Source organism: Neovison vison, chromosome 12 (genome assembly GCF_020171115.1).
Source record: "Neovison vison isolate M4711 chromosome 12, ASM_NN_V1, whole genome shotgun sequence".
NCBI lineage: Eukaryota > Metazoa > Chordata > Mammalia > Carnivora > Mustelidae > Neogale > Neogale vison.
Window position 1 is genome coordinate 54828418 of NC_058102.1, and position 17708 is coordinate 54846125.

The 17708-nt window shown below is 37.3% G+C and overlaps 2 pseudogenes; one reads left to right on the top strand and one right to left on the bottom strand.

The window, feature by feature from the left end:
* Positions 1-336: 336 nt before the first annotated feature.
* LOC122891511 lies at positions 337-7878 on the bottom strand (annotated as a pseudogene).
* Positions 7879-9591: 1713 nt separating this feature from the next.
* Positions 9592-10082, top strand: LOC122891512 (annotated as a pseudogene).
* The last annotated feature ends 7626 nt before the right edge of the window (positions 10083-17708 follow it).

Below are 17708 nucleotides of genomic sequence, written 5' to 3' on the forward strand. Positions count from 1 at the left end.
TTCAACTGGGGTGCTGACCTGACTCATAACTCTTTAGACAATTACTGATTATACCAAAAATATTTAAATTTTAAGAATTCCTGAGGGGTTTGGGATACATGTGAAAAATCCAGAATCTTCTGTAAACAACTTCTATAGGCACCAAAAAAATTACAGACCATTAGGTAAGAAGACATCTGCAATTGCCTTTAAACGATGAAAATGTGGCATCACATTTCTGCCTGAAAGAACTTCTACCATAGGATGTACCTACTAGAACAATTCTTTATTACCTTAAAGTGAATAAAGAGATTTAGCCTTCTGAAAAAAGAGAAAACAAAAAACCCACTCTCCATCCAGGCTTTGATATGTTTTATTACAGCAAACTTTCAACAAAAGGTTGCTTTTATTTACAGAATTTCATGTGTGAGAACTATCCAGACCACTTGGACCCAAGATGAGAATAACCATTAAGCCTGTTTATGTATTTTCTTATTATTAGTTGGCATACAAAAAAAAAAAAACCTTCACATTTATAAAAATCCCAAGAGTGTATCTGACAAACCCATCCCTTAATTAAATATAAAAACAGCTTCAAAAACATACAATTTAGATTGGTTTAATCTTGAAATGTAATCCAATAAGACTAAAAACTAAACATTTCAGGTCCTGCACCAAATAGTAAAATACTCGAAGGCCTTCAGGATCCCTAAAATTTAAAAAGGTAAAAGTTACTTTTTTGTTCCTAAGATGAAACACATAATTTTAAAGTCAATTCCCGAAAACAAAACACACACCAAAACAAAGGAATTCAGGAGAAAGGAAGGATCTGCTGCAACTAAAATGAACATACTGATCACCATTTGTCTTTTCTAAAAAATATATAAATCTCTTCACCAGTAATAATAATTTTATATTAGTATTTATTTCCTTATAAAAAAATAGCTATACATAGTAAGAATGTAAAAAGCAGGTAAAATTATAAAGATAGAAAAAAATAATACTCATAATACTATAAAATGTCATTCCTCACAGGATAACTATAAATATTTTGGCATTTCTCTATTTTCATACCTAAAATCATTCCCTGTGCCCTTTTTAACATTATTTTTCCCTCTTTATAACACACATCCTCCCCAATGTCCATCACCCAGTTACACCTCCCCCACCCCAGCAACCGTGAATTTAAAATGTTAGCAGCTTCATGATGGAATGAACACTGGGTATTATAGAAGACTGATGAATCAGTCTACCTCTGAAACTAATAATATATTATATGTTAATTAATTTAATTTAAATAAAAATAAAATAAATTTTTAAAAATGAAATGTTAGCAGTTTTTGATGCATAATTATCAAACTGCTTCCCAAAAAACCCTGTACCAATTTTAAATCCCAGTTAGGGTATGAACACCACATCCTCATCAACTGTGGGAAAATCAGGTTGATAATTCAAAAGTATCTGACTGGTCTTTTAGAAACACAGTCTTTTGTATCCAATAGTTACTATGCATTCATTCCTTTTTTCCTTCCTCTAATAAATATTTACAAAGCACTTCTTGTGTGCCAGGCACTGTGCTAACTTTGGTGACATAGCAAGGTTCTCACGGAATTCACATTCAAACCAGAAAAGCAAACAAGTAAGTTCTTACAATTTAGGATGACAGAAGAAAGAGCACTAAGAAAACATTTTGAGGCATACGAGAAAGAAGTGGAAGCACAGAAATTTGGGGGGCAAAAACAATAGTATGTCCTACAAAGGCCCAAAGGAAACAAACTTGGGAAGACAGAAGAAGCTAAAAGCTTATATTGATTTTCTTCAATTTCTTTCACACATTAAACTCAAGGAGGAGAATGACATGATATTAGGCTAATGAGGCTGATATAATCCAATAAGGATTTCTTTTAAATTTTATGAAACCCTACCCAGATTTTTACCAAAAATAGCTATTAAAATTTGCTCACTGTTATGCAGTTGTCAGATTAAATTTTTTTTGACAATCAGAAAAATAAACTGCTAATCACTTTGACAGTAAGTCTTTAATGACATAAAAGTCAGAATTATATCTGCAGAATAAACCGATTAAGTGGCCACTGAAATAATCCTAGAAAACTGGCTACTGTTCTAAAATGAGTCTCTCAAATCAATTATGTCGATTTATTTTTTTAGATTTTATTTATTTGTCAAAGAAAGAGCACAAGCAGGGGAGCAGCAGGCAGAGGGAGCAGGCTCCCCTCTACCCCACTGAGCAGGGAGCTGGATGTGGGATTCAATCCCAAGACCCTGGGATCATGACCTGAGCCGAAGGCAGACGCTTAACTGACTGAGCCATACAGACATCCCTAAATTACATCAATTTAGTTAAAATACTTTAGCATACTTACTTTGACTGATTTACATCAATAAGAGAACCTATTTTGGATGTGGTAAAAGAAATGTGTTCATCTCCAATTACAATTTCCAGCTCCTGAAAAAAAATAAAATAGATTGCTGTAGTTAATGTAAAACTCCACCTCAACAGTGTCTAGTCCTTGTTACCAAGAGGTCCCAATTTAGCTGCAAGTTTTCCTGCAGTCACAGAGGAGAAAAAAAAAAAAAAAAAAAGGAAAGAAAAGGAGACGGAAACAAATGGAAAAGAATGCTAGACATAAACTATGTCTATAAAATAAAAACCTCATCAACTGCTCAGGAGTCCCCAGTATTAGGATCAACCAAGAATAGCTTTCCAGAAATCTCAGAAAGAAGACACCATAAATATGAATGATATATGTAAGAGTACACACAAATATTTCTTAAATCAGTAAAAACTAAAGATACAACTTTGAAGCACAATTGTATAAATATGGGTATAAACCTAAATACAAGCACATTTAATCTTTCTATCAGACTTTATAAATAAAATGTGTAATACTAACAGCATCGCTTTGGCTTCTACTAGGTAGGAGACCCTGCCATTAAGGACTTTATAAACATACTCGGTAAGCCCTAAGGCATCCTTCTCAGAGTATTTTATAAATGCACAATACCAGACGCATAAAGCATAGGGAAAAAACAATGATGTATTTACAACCATGAGTAAGCAAAGGTATTAGTATTTGAGTCCTCGGCTGTTAAGACTGAAAGACTCATCATGGTTTGACTTCACAAAGCACTGAAAATTAAGACCTAGGGGCACCTGGGTGGCTCAATGGGTTAGCCTCTGCCTTCGGCCCAGGTCATGATCTCAGAGTCCTAGGATCGAGCCCCGAGTTGGGCTCTCTGCTAGCAGGGAGCCTGCTTTCCCCTCTCTCTCTGCCTGCCTCTCTGCCTTCTTGTGATCTCTGTCAAATAAATAAATAAAATATTAAAAAAAAGAAAATTAAGACCTAGTAAAACAAATATGACACACTGTAGACATTCTTAGTGTGCTATAATTATTGTAGAAATTGTTTTCTAGATTTTATCTGCAAATCTAAAACCAATAATTAAGAGGCTATGTCTACAGTGATTTACCGAGTTAAATAACAAATGCCAATAAAGATGATCTTAGCTCTGTACTTCATTACAAGACCTAATTACGTACAGTTTTTGGCACACACAAAACAGAGACTAACGCTCTCAAAGGATCAAAAAATCTTTGACTCAAAGATCCAATAGATGATTTCTGGAACATACTTATCCCTCCCCACTAAGACATATGAACATATCAAAACCTAGATGAAAATACTGGGTTCTCCCTGAGTCTAAAAGAGATAAAAAGGTTTACTGCTGTGGTATCTGTTTTTTAGTACGTATGTACCTATTGCATCAAACAAACCGAGATTTAAATTTACTTTTTAGAAGTGTTTACAATGCAGAACATAAATTCTGTTAACTCTACCTTTGCTTTCCTAAATGCTTCCTTAAACAGAAGAGGAGTTAAGTGACTGCTACAGAACGTCACCATTTATTTGATTTCTCCACATTTTCGCCTAGTCAAAGGGGATATTAAGTATAATCCTCAGGAATATACAAAAGTGAAATTAAGTGTTTCTTCCTCCAGGAGATATATCTCATTTCTTTAAGAGTTGAAAAAACCCAATCAAACTGTCTCTCTACAAAGTGAAATTAAGCCTTCAAACTTCTCCAGAAGCCCTTTGAGAAATATTAATTACTCCATAGGGAATAGGAGGCAAAAGTAATGGTCAGTTTGAACAGAGAAACCAATCAAATCCTTCTCTGAGGCATAGGGTGCAAGTAAAGAGTTCTCAACATTATGAAAACCAAGAAGGTGAATTCTACAGTCAATAAGAATCCTCTCTTGAATTTCACAAACAGCTGTAGTTATTCCTAATAGAAGTAATTAATATTCAATAGCAATTATCCATAACAGGAAAACATCCTAACTTTAACTGGTGAGGCTACAGAGAAGACTGGTCAGAGAGAAGTCTAAATTTAGAGCTCTGTACTGACTCCTTTCCTATTCAGAGGCAGTACAGAAAATGAAACAAAGTAAAATAAAATCAAAGAGTATTTAATTGGGTGCCTACTAAATGGAAAACCAAAGAATCAGTGAGGATCTATGCTAAATAAATAAGGAGAAACATAAAAATTACATCACCAATTTCTAACATGTGTGCACATGAAGAACCACTGAATACAAACCTGTCGGCCAACTCTGTCAGGGGGAGGCCACAATGCATCATCTTCTTTTGTAATTTCACTGTCATCAATAATCCTCTTCAGTTCCTCCATTACACTCTTGTGCACATAAGCCTGAGAATAAATTACAATAAAAATTCTGCAATGTATATTACTTCCCACAATTCAGAATGAAATAACATACAAAGTTACAAACCCTAAATATTCAAAGAGACTGCCACAGAAAAATCTAATACTGATCCCAAAATACAAGATGGGAGAGAATCACTCATCCTTAAGATTCTATTAACTCGCTTTCCCTTTCCTTTAATATGTATTTATCTCCAAATTTAAAAAAAAAAAAAAAAAAGATAACTTAAATAGTCCCCTTTTAAAACCCTGGATTTTGCCTTTATAACATGGGATTCAATACCTCTGAATAGTTAACAATGATAACAGAAAATCTATGAGGCAAACAGTTACTGCTCTGAACTTTTTCTTACCCCTAACTATTGAGCCTTTCATTTAAAATTCATACAGTGTTTAAATCTTGATTATTGGGCACCTGGATGGTTCAGCTGGTTAAGTGACTGCCTTCGGCCCAGGTCATGATCCTGGAGTCCCAAGATTAAGTCCCACCTCAGGCTACCTGCTCAGCAGGGAAACTGGTTTACCCTCTGACCCTCCCCCTTCTCGTGTTTTCCCTCTCCCTCTCTCATTCTCTCAAATAAATAAATAAATAAATAAAATCTTTTTTTTTTTAATAAATAAATAATCTTGATTATCAATTAATTTAAGCAGGGATTGGGATAAAAAGACAAACCTAAGGAGGAAATGAATTAAATTATATGTTCAAAGGTGGGACAACTTAATATATTCAGATTGCTTCTTTGGCGTTACACATGCTACATTTAGAACTAATTTAAATGGACTCCTTTTTCTATCTATAAATTGGCTTCTTTACAGCAATACAACCTTAGATGTACTTTTGTAAATTCTTAAGACATGAAGAAAATGGTCTAAATGTAAAAAAATAAAACAACTGAAAAGAACTTACCTCCTTTCTGATCATGACATCATTTTTGTAATTGCTGTTGTTGGCATATCTAAGCTTTCCTGTGGGGAGTGGAAAAAAATTCACTCTATAACAGCAAAAATTGCTAAAAAAAAATAATAAAGATATGACATTGTAAGCAATTTCAAAGGTAAAGACTGTTTTACAGTACTACTTTTATTAATATTTCCACCTTTTAGCATAAGATCAATGTTAGCTAGACCTGTAAACCCTCAAATATTTGTTGGTAAGAAGTTAGCTACAACTGAAGTCAGTCACATTTTCAAAACTTTCATGCTTTCAATAGAATTTTTAAATATTCAACATAATTTTTAAGTATTTCATACCTTCAATATAATTTAGTATAACAGGAAGGTCATTTTTAAGGCACATTTGCTTAAGCTATGTCATGAACTAGACACGGAACCTGAAAAGGAACTAACATTTCTTTTAAAGCCTATGTTATATATCTGTATTGGCCCTAAGTGATTTACCCAGAAAATTAATTTAATCGGTAAAACAACCCTTAAAATGTTTTATTCTCTCATCTACTCACACTTGAGAGAACAAAGTTAAGTAACTTGCTCAGGGTCAAAAAGATTCATCTCTAGGTCTACCTTCTTCCAATACTCATGTTTTCCCCAATACTTCAAAATGTTCTTTTAATTACTTCCTTCAAATTAATATATGTATACAATACAGCAATGCCACTATTTTAGCACTGTGACTAAGATGCACACGAACTATGTACTGCTTCTAGATAAAAGTTGGCCTAATATGTGATGCTTCTCTACTTTTTTTTTTCACTTTCACAGAACTTTGTCCAAAGTTTAATACACCAGTTAACATCCACACTGTTTTTATGACTAGGTTCATGTCTGCATCACCCAGACATAACTCCTTCAGAGAAATTAAAGAGACTTACTCATTATTGTACCCTCAATTTTTGTACTCATGTGTTGCCCTGCACATAACACACACTCAAAGAATGCTCACAAAGCTCTCAAAAGTCTATGCAGGTGAACTGTCCTTATTCTAAGCAGAGTTCAGTCTACAGTAACTCTCTAAAGAGAATTTGGGCTCTCAAATGATAGAATATGCTGCACCTATCTGTCAGCACACAGTTCAACCTCTCCCTTTGCTCATGATGCTTTCAGCAGTCTGAATCATTTTTTTCCCCTCGAAGGCCAAGAAAATACCTATTCTCATTTCAAGGCTCACCTTGAAAGAGGACTTTCGCTACTTACATTATGATGATCTCAAACCCACCTTTGCCCCACATTTTTTTTGCCACCTATTTTTGGCATTTTGGAGACAGTCTTTGAGATGCCAGTCCACTGTCTTCCCGATGCTGGCCTCTCTGAAATAAATTCCTTTCTATTCTCACCACCAGTAGATTTTCTTCCTTTGGATTTTGTCAGCTGTGAGCCCCCAGTACGGTGTTTGGGAACCCCAGAGCATCCCTGTGCACCAGCTACAATTTCAACTGCTACCTTCCCTAGGAAGCTTTCTTTGACTCCTACATGTACCCCTATTTTCCCTTTTTATTCTTATTGCATCCTATGGGGAACGACTATATTTAAGCACCCTACACTTATTTTTCTACACGCGGAGCTCCCTCCTGCAGAGTAGGTCTCATTCCTTCTCCTAGACACGTGCCCTTACATAGAGCGCCTGCATGAATACAATGATTGAATGGGAGTCCGAAAATTACCGGTCACCGGAAGACTTTAAGCATCCATTGCGCAACAGCGGGGTGGGACGTTCTTTAAAGTGTTCAAGGATGACGTAAAGTAAACCAGACGGTGTGCTGAAAATAGGATTCTGATTACCCTATGTTCAAGTTTCCAGGATCTGGCAGGATTAGATTTTCCGAATTCACTTACACCAACTTATGCTTCTGATAGTCTTCGGTTCGGATTTACTTTGGCGCTAGCAGTGACCTCAGTCCCCACTGTATACCTGCAAGCCCACTGAAACGGGTTCACTCCACCCGCCTTCTCCGCGTCCTCTCCGCCCCGCTTTCCCTAGCCGCGCACCGCGCTAGACTGCGGCCGCAGCACCCCTCCTCTGCTCACCGTCTGGCCGAAACTCGAACTCCAGAAACTCGTGTCCAAACTTGCCCTTGTGCCCTACATAGTAGCGCAGGTAGAAATCGCTGGCCATAGACATTTTTGCCCCCTAAAGCCAGCCCAAGGCCCGGCCAACTTGCCGCCGGGCGCCTGGTAGTGACGTCATCGCCCGGGATTAATGCGTCACTGCGGGCGCGCCTTTCGGGTCCCAGGTCACCAAAGGAAAGAGGGAAGGCACTTTCCCATTCTAGAGGCTTGGAGGCGCCAGGGCGAGAGGAATTTCGCTTTACTGAGGTTGGAAGAACATTTTTTCCCCCCAAAATTAAGTAGGTCAGATTATATTAGTAAAACACAGAAGTGTGAAAATGTGAGCGCGTTTTTTATGGGTTTAGAATTAAGGTTTTCAAGTCGCTTACTTTTCGGGTCTCTAATTCTCGCGGCATCCTGTCCTCACGAGGTGGGTGTGGCCTTGGTCCCCTTTAACTAGTGGAAGGAGAAAGATAAAGCCCAGAATCAGAATGGTTGACCTGGAATATCACCCTTGCCTCCAGTTAGATTCCTAACCGGAGCTTTCCCCTTTGGGCAGTGACTGCTAGTTATCCGGCAGCTGGAAGCCTGAGATAGAGATGAAGTAGAAAGAATCCATCAGACAAGAGGTCTGAAATTTGAAAAGTACATTGGAACTGAAGATCTCTGACAGTCACGGCATTAAGAGTTCCTCTTAATAGTAAAACTTTAATCTTTCAGTAAGGGTTAATCTTTAGTAGCCTATGGAGTTTGACAGTATGACTTAAGATCAAATGATTTAGCCCGCGTTTATTTTTTTTTTCTTTTTTTAAGATTTTATTTATTTGAGAGAGAGTGTGTGAGCAGGGAGAGGGGCAGAGAGAGAAGCAGACTCCCCGCTGAGCAGGAAGCCCCATGTGGGGCTCCATTGTGGACTCCCCACCCCCCATCATGACTTGAGCGGAAGGCAGAGGCCCAACGGACTCAGCCTCTCAGGCGCCCCAACCCCCGTTTCTTACCAGAAAGAATTAAATTGGGGAGATGACGAAACGCTGCGATGTGGAATGGGTTTTGAAGGGGAAGTAGAAAGACTAGGTGAACTTTTATACAAAATCTACTTTTGAAATATTATTGATCACCCTTTTTTCATTTTTACCAGCAGAGTAATTCTGTTGGGTGACCTTTAACCTTCAGCAAGATTTAGAAGAGTGGCAGTCAGAAGACCTGGATTCATTCCCACCACATACTACACCATCTACTAACCTTGGTTACTTATTCACTGTCTACATCTGTTTTTGTTTACCAGCCAAATGAATATCCTACAATGTCCTACAATCGACTTTGTGAACCTCCAGAATTGTTGAGAAGACCAAATGAGATAATAAATATATAATAAGCTTTAAAATTTATAAAACACCTCATGATTTTAACAGGCATTTTTTTTTATTTTATTTATTTATTTGACAGAGATCACAAGTAGGCAGAGAGACAGGCAGAGAGAGAGGAAGGGAAGCAGGCTCCCGGCCAAGCACAGAGCCGGATGCGGGGCTCTATCCTAGGACCCTGGGATCATAACCTGAGCCGAAGGCGGAGGCTTTAACCCCCTGAGCCACCCAGGCGGTCCAAAACAGGTATTTCTTATGTGCCAGAAATGCATGGACACTGGTAATGATAGAGCCCTTTACACTTTTAGTCCAAAGAAGAAAGCAAACAGTAGAAAAATGTTAACATAATGAAGCAAATGTTAGAAGAAAGAATACTTTTAGTTCCTTGAGGAAGATGCAGTCACAGCATCAGTGGAGCTTTGGATATCCTGCTCTTGACTCACCACTGTTCCCCTCTCACAGAGGAACAAGTCAGTCAGGAAGCCACACTGCAGCCATGACTTTTTTAAAAAACACTAGGAAGATACCCATAGAATCAGAGGTAGCAATTCACTTAAGAATCAATCTGAGGAGTTTGAAGTGGCGGGGCGGTGGGAGGTCGGGGTACCAGGTGATGGGTATTATAGAGGGCACGGATTGCATGGAGCACTGGGTGTGGTGAAAAAATAATGATACTGTTATGCTGAAAATAAATAAATGAAAAAAAATTTTTTAAAAAGAATTATTCTAACCAGCCACAAGACAAATTTTTGGAGAAGGTATGTGCTGACTTGAGGAAAAGAATCTCAAAGTGAAAGGACCAGTTCAGATGCCTGCAAGGCTTTGAGAATCACTACAAGAAAAACTTCTAAGACTTGGGATCATTTTCAGCTGAGGATCCACAGGATGCTCCTTGATTTGCACAGTCCTCCTGAAATTGTTAAGCAGATTACATCCATCATTATTGAGCTGGGAGGTGAGGTTGAAGTCACCATTGCAGATGCTTAAATCAGCCATTTTAATAAATTATCAATTGTTAAGTAAAGGAAAGAAAGAATATTTTTAAAATGCTGGTAGGACAGCAGAAGCAGCAAGTCATTTTATTGGGGAATGGGGGAAACTGTAGAAAGGGAAGTATCAAGGAAGGTTTGTGACAAGGGGTACATTTTGAATTAGATCTCACTGAATAAGTTCAGTATATGTGTATATGTTCAAAGGGAGGGAAAGAATTCCAGGCAGAAAACAGCCTTAGGAAAGGCACAGTGTTATGAAAGTGTGTGATTTGGGAAAGCGAAGAAATCACTATAGTTAAAAGATAAGGTTCATGCAAGTAGAATAACTCGAAAGGCAGACTGGGCCAGATTATGTGGAGTCTATATTAACACTTCTATAACTGTCAATAGAGCAATCTATATTGACTATTGAATAAATATTAATATATAAAGATTGTTCTGCCATTATGGAAAACATTCAAAAAACATAAAGCACTATCCCTTACCACTAAGGTGACTGTTCCAGTTCGACCAGGATTGGGGAGTTCCCTGGGATGTGGAACTTTCAGTTTTAAAACCAGCAGAGTCCCAGGCAAACAGGGATGAGTTGGTCAGTGTACTTACTACAAGAATAACCCACAGAAATTTGGCTACAATATCCCATAGTAGCTCTGAAAATATAAGAAGTAATCCATCTGGTTTGTTTTTGGAAGGGAGACTCATTCAATATCTTTAGATTCCCTAGTGCATTTCCTTCAGATTTCTGGCACACATGCCAGTGTTCATGTTCATGCTTATGTAAGAGAGCGAGCTACCGGTACCAGAACTTACTACGATGTAAGCAGTGAGTGTGGAATGCACAGTGTTAAGATATTTATCTATAGGCCAATTACTGTCTTTATCCCCTTCTGAGGTAGAGACTAATCCTCTCTAACCCTATCTCTTTTTAGGATGAAATGTGAAAATATTGTGTATTTAATCCTTTATCTATATGAAAAAAATAAGCCTCACTCTCTCTTCTATCTGGTAAGTATTGCAGAGTGATAAAGTTTTTGTGGTTTGTGGTCTTTTCTTGGATGTTATACAACAGAGATGTGGAAATGTTCTGAATGGCTCTTGAGCACTTAAAATATGAGTGCTGAGACCAGGAAGTGTAAATTTTATTTCATTTGTATGAACTTACATTAATATTTAACTAGCTACATGTGTGTTTTGACTACTATGTTGGACAGTGAAGTTACCTAAGAACCAATTCATACACTTTTACTTGGGCTGGAAATAGTGAAAATATTTTTCAAACACTGAGAAATCTCAATCTCAGTTGCTGTAGGGTTCAAATTAGAGCATACTTACCAGGATCACCAGAGTTTATTTATGAAAACAAATGTTTGGGCAGCTTAAATGAAGCCAAATAAAGAACTATTTCTGCCTTTGCCAAAGCAACCTATCTGTGATTAGCTTTAAAATATCCTTCTGAAGTAGTTAAGAAATACACATTTTATTTCCAACTCCAGCCAAAATTAAGGCTTAATGATTTAATCAAATACACAATATTCATTGATAGAATAATGATTTTCCCCTGATATTTTAACTTTACTGCCTTCAGCTTCACAGTGATGTATCAAGTCAGAGGGCTATGGTCAGAGATGATTATTTCTTAGAAGTGTTAATTTTTAAAATGTTCTGATTTTTCCTGCATCTCAGATTCTCTCTTCTTTTGATCTCTCGAGTCTGCTCTGTCCTCACACATTTCTTTTGCCTTTTGCCTATTTAAAATTATCAAATCATTCTTACTTAAAATTTTCACAATTATGTCCTGAATTTCCTGAGATAACCACTAAAGAGGAGAGGTGTTGTTGTTGGTTGTTGTTGTTTTCATTTGTTTTCTTTATCAGTAGCTTTTGAATAGTTTGAATTTGTATTTACAGAACAAAAGCTTCCAGGGCTATCTCATTCCATTAAATGGGTCAGAGTAATAAATCAAGAATATTACATAATCTAAAACAACATTCTAAGGTAATCAAAAAACTTTTAATGTCAGAATGAAATGGTCTATTTCAGCCTTTATGCCATTCACCCACCTTTCTCTTCTCTATTCTAAAACAGACTTCTTGGGGTGCCTAAGTAGCTCAGTCACTTAAACCTCTGACCCAATTTCAGGTCAGGTCATGGTTTCAGGGTCATGGGATTGAGCCCCACATGGAGCCCTGCGTGGGGCTCCACAATCAGCACAGAGACTGCTTATCCCTCTCCCTTTATGCCTCCTCTGCTGCAAACATGCTTGCGGTCTCTTGCTTTCAAATAAATAAAACTCTCAAATAAATAAATAAATGTATCAATCAATAAATAAAATCTTTAAAAAAATAAAATAGACTTCTCTATGGATTTTGAACATTATTAAATGTCTTTTCAAACACTTAGTGGTATTACATTTTTAATAAGAGAAATACCATTACGCAGAAACACCAAAAGTTTCATACCGTTGTTTCTCAGATCTATGTTCCTATGTGGTAGGCACTATTGCTAGATTATTATGACATGAAGATATATTTAATTCCAGTATTCAGACTAATATTTTTTCCAGTATATGACAATATCATATGCTTCCAACACATAGCATGACCACTAACTCTTATTTCCAAAACAAGAAAAAAAACAGTCTCTAAATTAAGGATAATAGGCTATCCTCCCAGTTTCCATTGTATTTGCCATACTTTTTTAAATGAGCTATGATAAAGCAAAAATTTAATAAAAATTATTACAGCAAGGTTAAGAAAATTCTATCCATTACCTTACTTTTTCTTTAAAAATGGTAAAAAAAAAGTTATTCAATTTTAATAACACCTTAATCCACCCTGAAAAACACTAGTGTTCTGCATGAGCGTCATTTGAAACTACTGGTTCAGACTATTCTAAGTTAAACTACATTTTCAACTTTCAATTAGACTCTGGTTTTTTTTCCAATTTATTTATTTTCAGAAAAACAGTATTCATTATTTTTTCACCACACCCAGTGCTCCATGCAATCCGTGCCCTCTATAATACCCACCACCTGGTACCCCAACTTCACACCTGCCCTGCCACTTCAAACCCCTCAGATTGTTTTTCAGAGTCCATAGTCTCTCATGATTCACCTCCCCTTCCTATTTCCCCCAACTCCCTTCTCGTCTCTAACTCCCCATGTCCTCCATGCTATTTGTTATGCTCCACAAATAAGTGAAACCATGTGATAATTGACTCTCTCTGCTTGACTTATTTCACTCAGCATAATCTCTTCCAGTCCCATCCATGTTGCTACAAAAGTTGGGTATTCATCCTTTCTGATGGAGGCATAATACTCCATAGTGTATATGGACCACATCTGCCTTATCCATTCATCCGTTGAAGGGCATCTTGGTTCTTTCCATAGTTTGGCAACCATGGCCATTGCTGCTATAAACATTGGGGTACAGATGGCCCTTCTTTTCACGACATCTGTGTCTTTGGGGTAAATTAGACTCTGTATCTAGGTGGGCGTTTGGTCAGTTCCTGGCTGTTAGAGGCTTTTTTATTTTTTTATTTTTTTTAATTTTTTCAATTTATTTATTTTCAGAAAAACAGTATTCATTATTTTTTCACCACACCCAGTGCTCCATGCAATCCATGCCCTCTATAATACCCACCACCTGGTACCCCAACCTCCCACACCCCCGCCACTTCAAACCCCTCAGATTGTTTTTCAGAGTCCTTAGTCTCTCATGATTCACCTCCCCTTCCAATTTCCCCGAACTCCCTTCTCCTCTCTAACACCCCTTGTCCTCCATGATATTTGTTATGCTCCACAAATAAATGAAACCATATGATAATTGACTCTCTCTGCTCGACTTATTTCACTCAGCATAATCTCTTCCAGTCCTGTCCATGTTGCTACAAAAGTTGGGTATTCATCCTTTCTGATGGAGGCATAATACTCCATAGTGTATATGGTCTATACTGCCTAGAGCAATATATGCTTTTAATGCCATTCCGATCAAAATTCCACCAGTATTCTTCAAAGAGCTGGAGCAAATAATCCAAAAATTTGTATGGAATCAGAAGAGACCCCGAATCGCTAAGGAAATGTTGAAAAACAAAAATAAAGCTGGGGGCATCACGCTACCTGATTTCAAGCTTTATTACAAAGCTGTGATCACCAAGACAGCATGGTACTGGCATAAAAACAGACACATAGACCAGTGGAACAGAGTAGAGTGCCCAGATATGGACCCTCAACTCTATGGTCAATTAATCTTCGACAAAACAGGAAAAAATATACAGTGGAAAAAAGACAGTCTCTTCAATAAATGGTGCTGGGAAAACTGGACAGCTATATGTAGAAGAATGAAACTCGACCATTCTCTTACACCGTACACAAAGATAAACTCAAAATGGATAAAAGACCTCAACATGAAACAGGAATCCATCAGAATCCTAGAGGAGAACATAGGCAGTAATCTCTTCGATATCAGCCACAGCAACTTCTTTCAAGATATGTCTCCAAAGGCAAAGGAAACAAAAGCGAAAATAAACTTTTGGGACTTCATCAAAATCAAAAGCTTCTGCACAGCAAAGAAAACAGTCAAAAAAACAAAGAGGAAACCCACGGAATGGGAGAAGATATTTGCAAATGACAGTACAGACAAAAGGTTGATATTCAGGATCTATAATGAACTCCTCAAACTCAACACACACGAAACAGGCAAACATATCAAAAAATGGGCAGAAGATATGAACAGAGACTTTTCCCATCAAGACGTACAAATGGCTATCAGACACATGAAAAAATGTTCATCATCATTAGCCCTCAGGGAGATTCAAATTAAAACCACATTGAGATATCACCTTACACCAGTTAGAATGGCCAAAATTAACAAAACAGGAAACAACATGTGTTGGAGAGGATGTGGAGAAAGGGGAACCCTCTTACACTCTTGGTACAAATGCAAGTTGGTGCAGCCTCTTTGGAGAACAGTGTAGAGATTCCTCAAGAAATTAAAAATAGAACTTCCCTATGACCCTGCCATTGCACTCCTGGGTATTTACCCCAAAGATACAGATGTCGTGAAAAGAAGGGCCATCTGTACCCCAATGTTTATAGCAGCAATGGCCACAGTCGCCAAACTATGGAGAGAACCAAGATGCCCTTCAATGGACAAATGGATAAGGAAGATGTTAGAGGCTTTTTTAAACAATAAAACATAAATTGGAAAAACAAGAAGGAGAGAGGAATCAAAACAATAAAACAAATCCTAGCCCAGATTCAAGTTAATTGAATGGTAAATATTCTAATTCTCTTTTTCACTCATTAGCTCAGAAATGCCTGGATTGGCTGTCCAGATAAAATGCCAGAAATATAAAACCCCTTTTGGAGGAAGCCTAGCCAAGTGAGGGGGAAAACCCAGTTTTCTTAGAATAAACAATTATTTATCCGTTTTTCTAAACCTGTATTCAGAAATACAAATAAAATTAAGGGTAAAAATTTTAAATAGGAATTGTCTGCTGCTTCCCCTCCTACCAAAACAACTATTAACATACAGTATGAAAGAGCAGTGCTCTGATGAATTATGCACCACTTTCCTCCTAACCTCACTATGCCCCCATCCACCGCCTACTTGCAGTTCCTCAAACAAATCCTGCCTTTTTCCTTGCCCCAGATATACATACATACTTATAGCCCCACTCCCCTTCCAGATGGCTCTTCTCCTCACTCTTTGTCAGGTTTACCTACCTGCCCCTAAGGTTTGCGTTTGAATGCCATTTCTTCAGGAAGTCATTTTACATTTCTTTCTACTATCCTATAGGTTTTCTTCATAGCACTTACAATTTGTAATTATACCCACACAAAGATATACCTAAAGTCTCTTACTTTCTAGACTGTAATCGAAAGCTCTCGGTTTTATCAAACACCTAGAACAGTGCCTTGCACAGTTGGACCTAGCACTCACCTTTTTTTAAATAGTTGAATTAATACATAAATATTTTGCAAATTTGACTTAGATGAACAGGCAAGTGACAACAATGAGGCTCCATAGGACTTTATCATTACGTGCCAAGCCCTCTACCTCCCTTCTCCTTACTGCAACTTAACACTCACTTGCATCCTTACTAGTCATGTGGTATTCTGCAGGGGCAAGAATCATTATTCAGTTGGATGACTAATCATGACCTCATAAGGATTCCAACTTCTACAGAATTGTCAACTGCCAATCATCTTTCCTACAGTAGCCTTCAGTGTCCCTCCCGAAGCACCCAGAGTGTTCTTTAAAACCATAGATCACATGTTCAAATACATTGTCATCACCCTGTTATTTTCAGCATTTTTAAATTGTTTGAGGCTACTAGCATCATCTAGAAACTCATACAAAAATGATGAGCTCATGATTTTAGTCACGTGGTACTTGTACCATACTATCCTTCAGTATGTCCTTTTGTGCAGTGTGATTGACACATTGAGCTTCTCTTTCTGGCTACAGCAGATTTTATATGAAAAAGAGATGAAAGATTCTAGGACAGGAATGGAAAAAGAAAGGAAAATACCATTTATTGAGCACATATGAGCCCAATCCTCTACAAATGTATATTCTTATTCAGTCCTCACAACAACCTTATGAGTAGGTATTATTCCCATTTCACAAATGAGGAATCAGTTTTCTGACAATGTAGATTGTCTCTTGAATTTTTCTGTTGACATTAACTTCCATTTATTTACTTTTTTAATTTATTTACTTTTATCCTCCCTATTGTAGAGATTTTGGTAGCTGTGTACAAGAAAAATCCTCCTTTACTCAATAAATATTAATTTAACTAAATAAACTTCACAGTACATCAATAAATGATTGAATCAGAAACTACTATCCTTCTGTCTCAGATTGCACCCTTTTATAATCCTTTCAAAGACCTTCTGGACAACTAAGCATTCTTTCTTGGCTTTCACATTTCTTACTTATTAAACACACATATAGTACATAGTACATTGAACAACACAGCAATTAAGTGTGCCGACCCCTGCACAGTCAGAAATCTGTATATGACTTTTGACTCCCCCAAAACTTAACTAGTAATAGCCACTGTTGACCAGAAAACTTACCAAAAACAGTCAACACATATTTTGTATGTTCTATAGATTACATACTGTATTCTTATAATAAAGTAAGCTAGAAAAAAATCATAAGGAAGAGAAATACATTTATAAGCCTGCACTGTATTTATCAAGAAAAAAACTCCATGTATAAGTGGACCCACATAGTTTAAACCTATGTTGTTCAAGGGTCAACTGTGTATTCCTAACAGCCTAATGGACTCTCTTGGCTCAGTTTCCCTAGTTTTATGGGGACCAGGAAGCTAGTCTGATGAACAATAACTGGTGAATGTTGTTAATCATGAAAGGACCCCTCCAGCTTCTAGTTAAAAGTAGTACCAGCAGAGTTCACTTGTCTCGTAGATCAAAAGAAGCCATCTCTCCCTTATCTATACCCACAAAGAAACTTGGAAGTTTTCTTTCGTGGTCCTCCTCCAGTCCTACATGAACAGATCAGGGCTGAGGAACTTCATCTTCTTCCTCCACCCTCTGTTTGAAGGATGACCCTGGTCCATATCTGTACTCTTGAACAAAGAGAACCTTTGA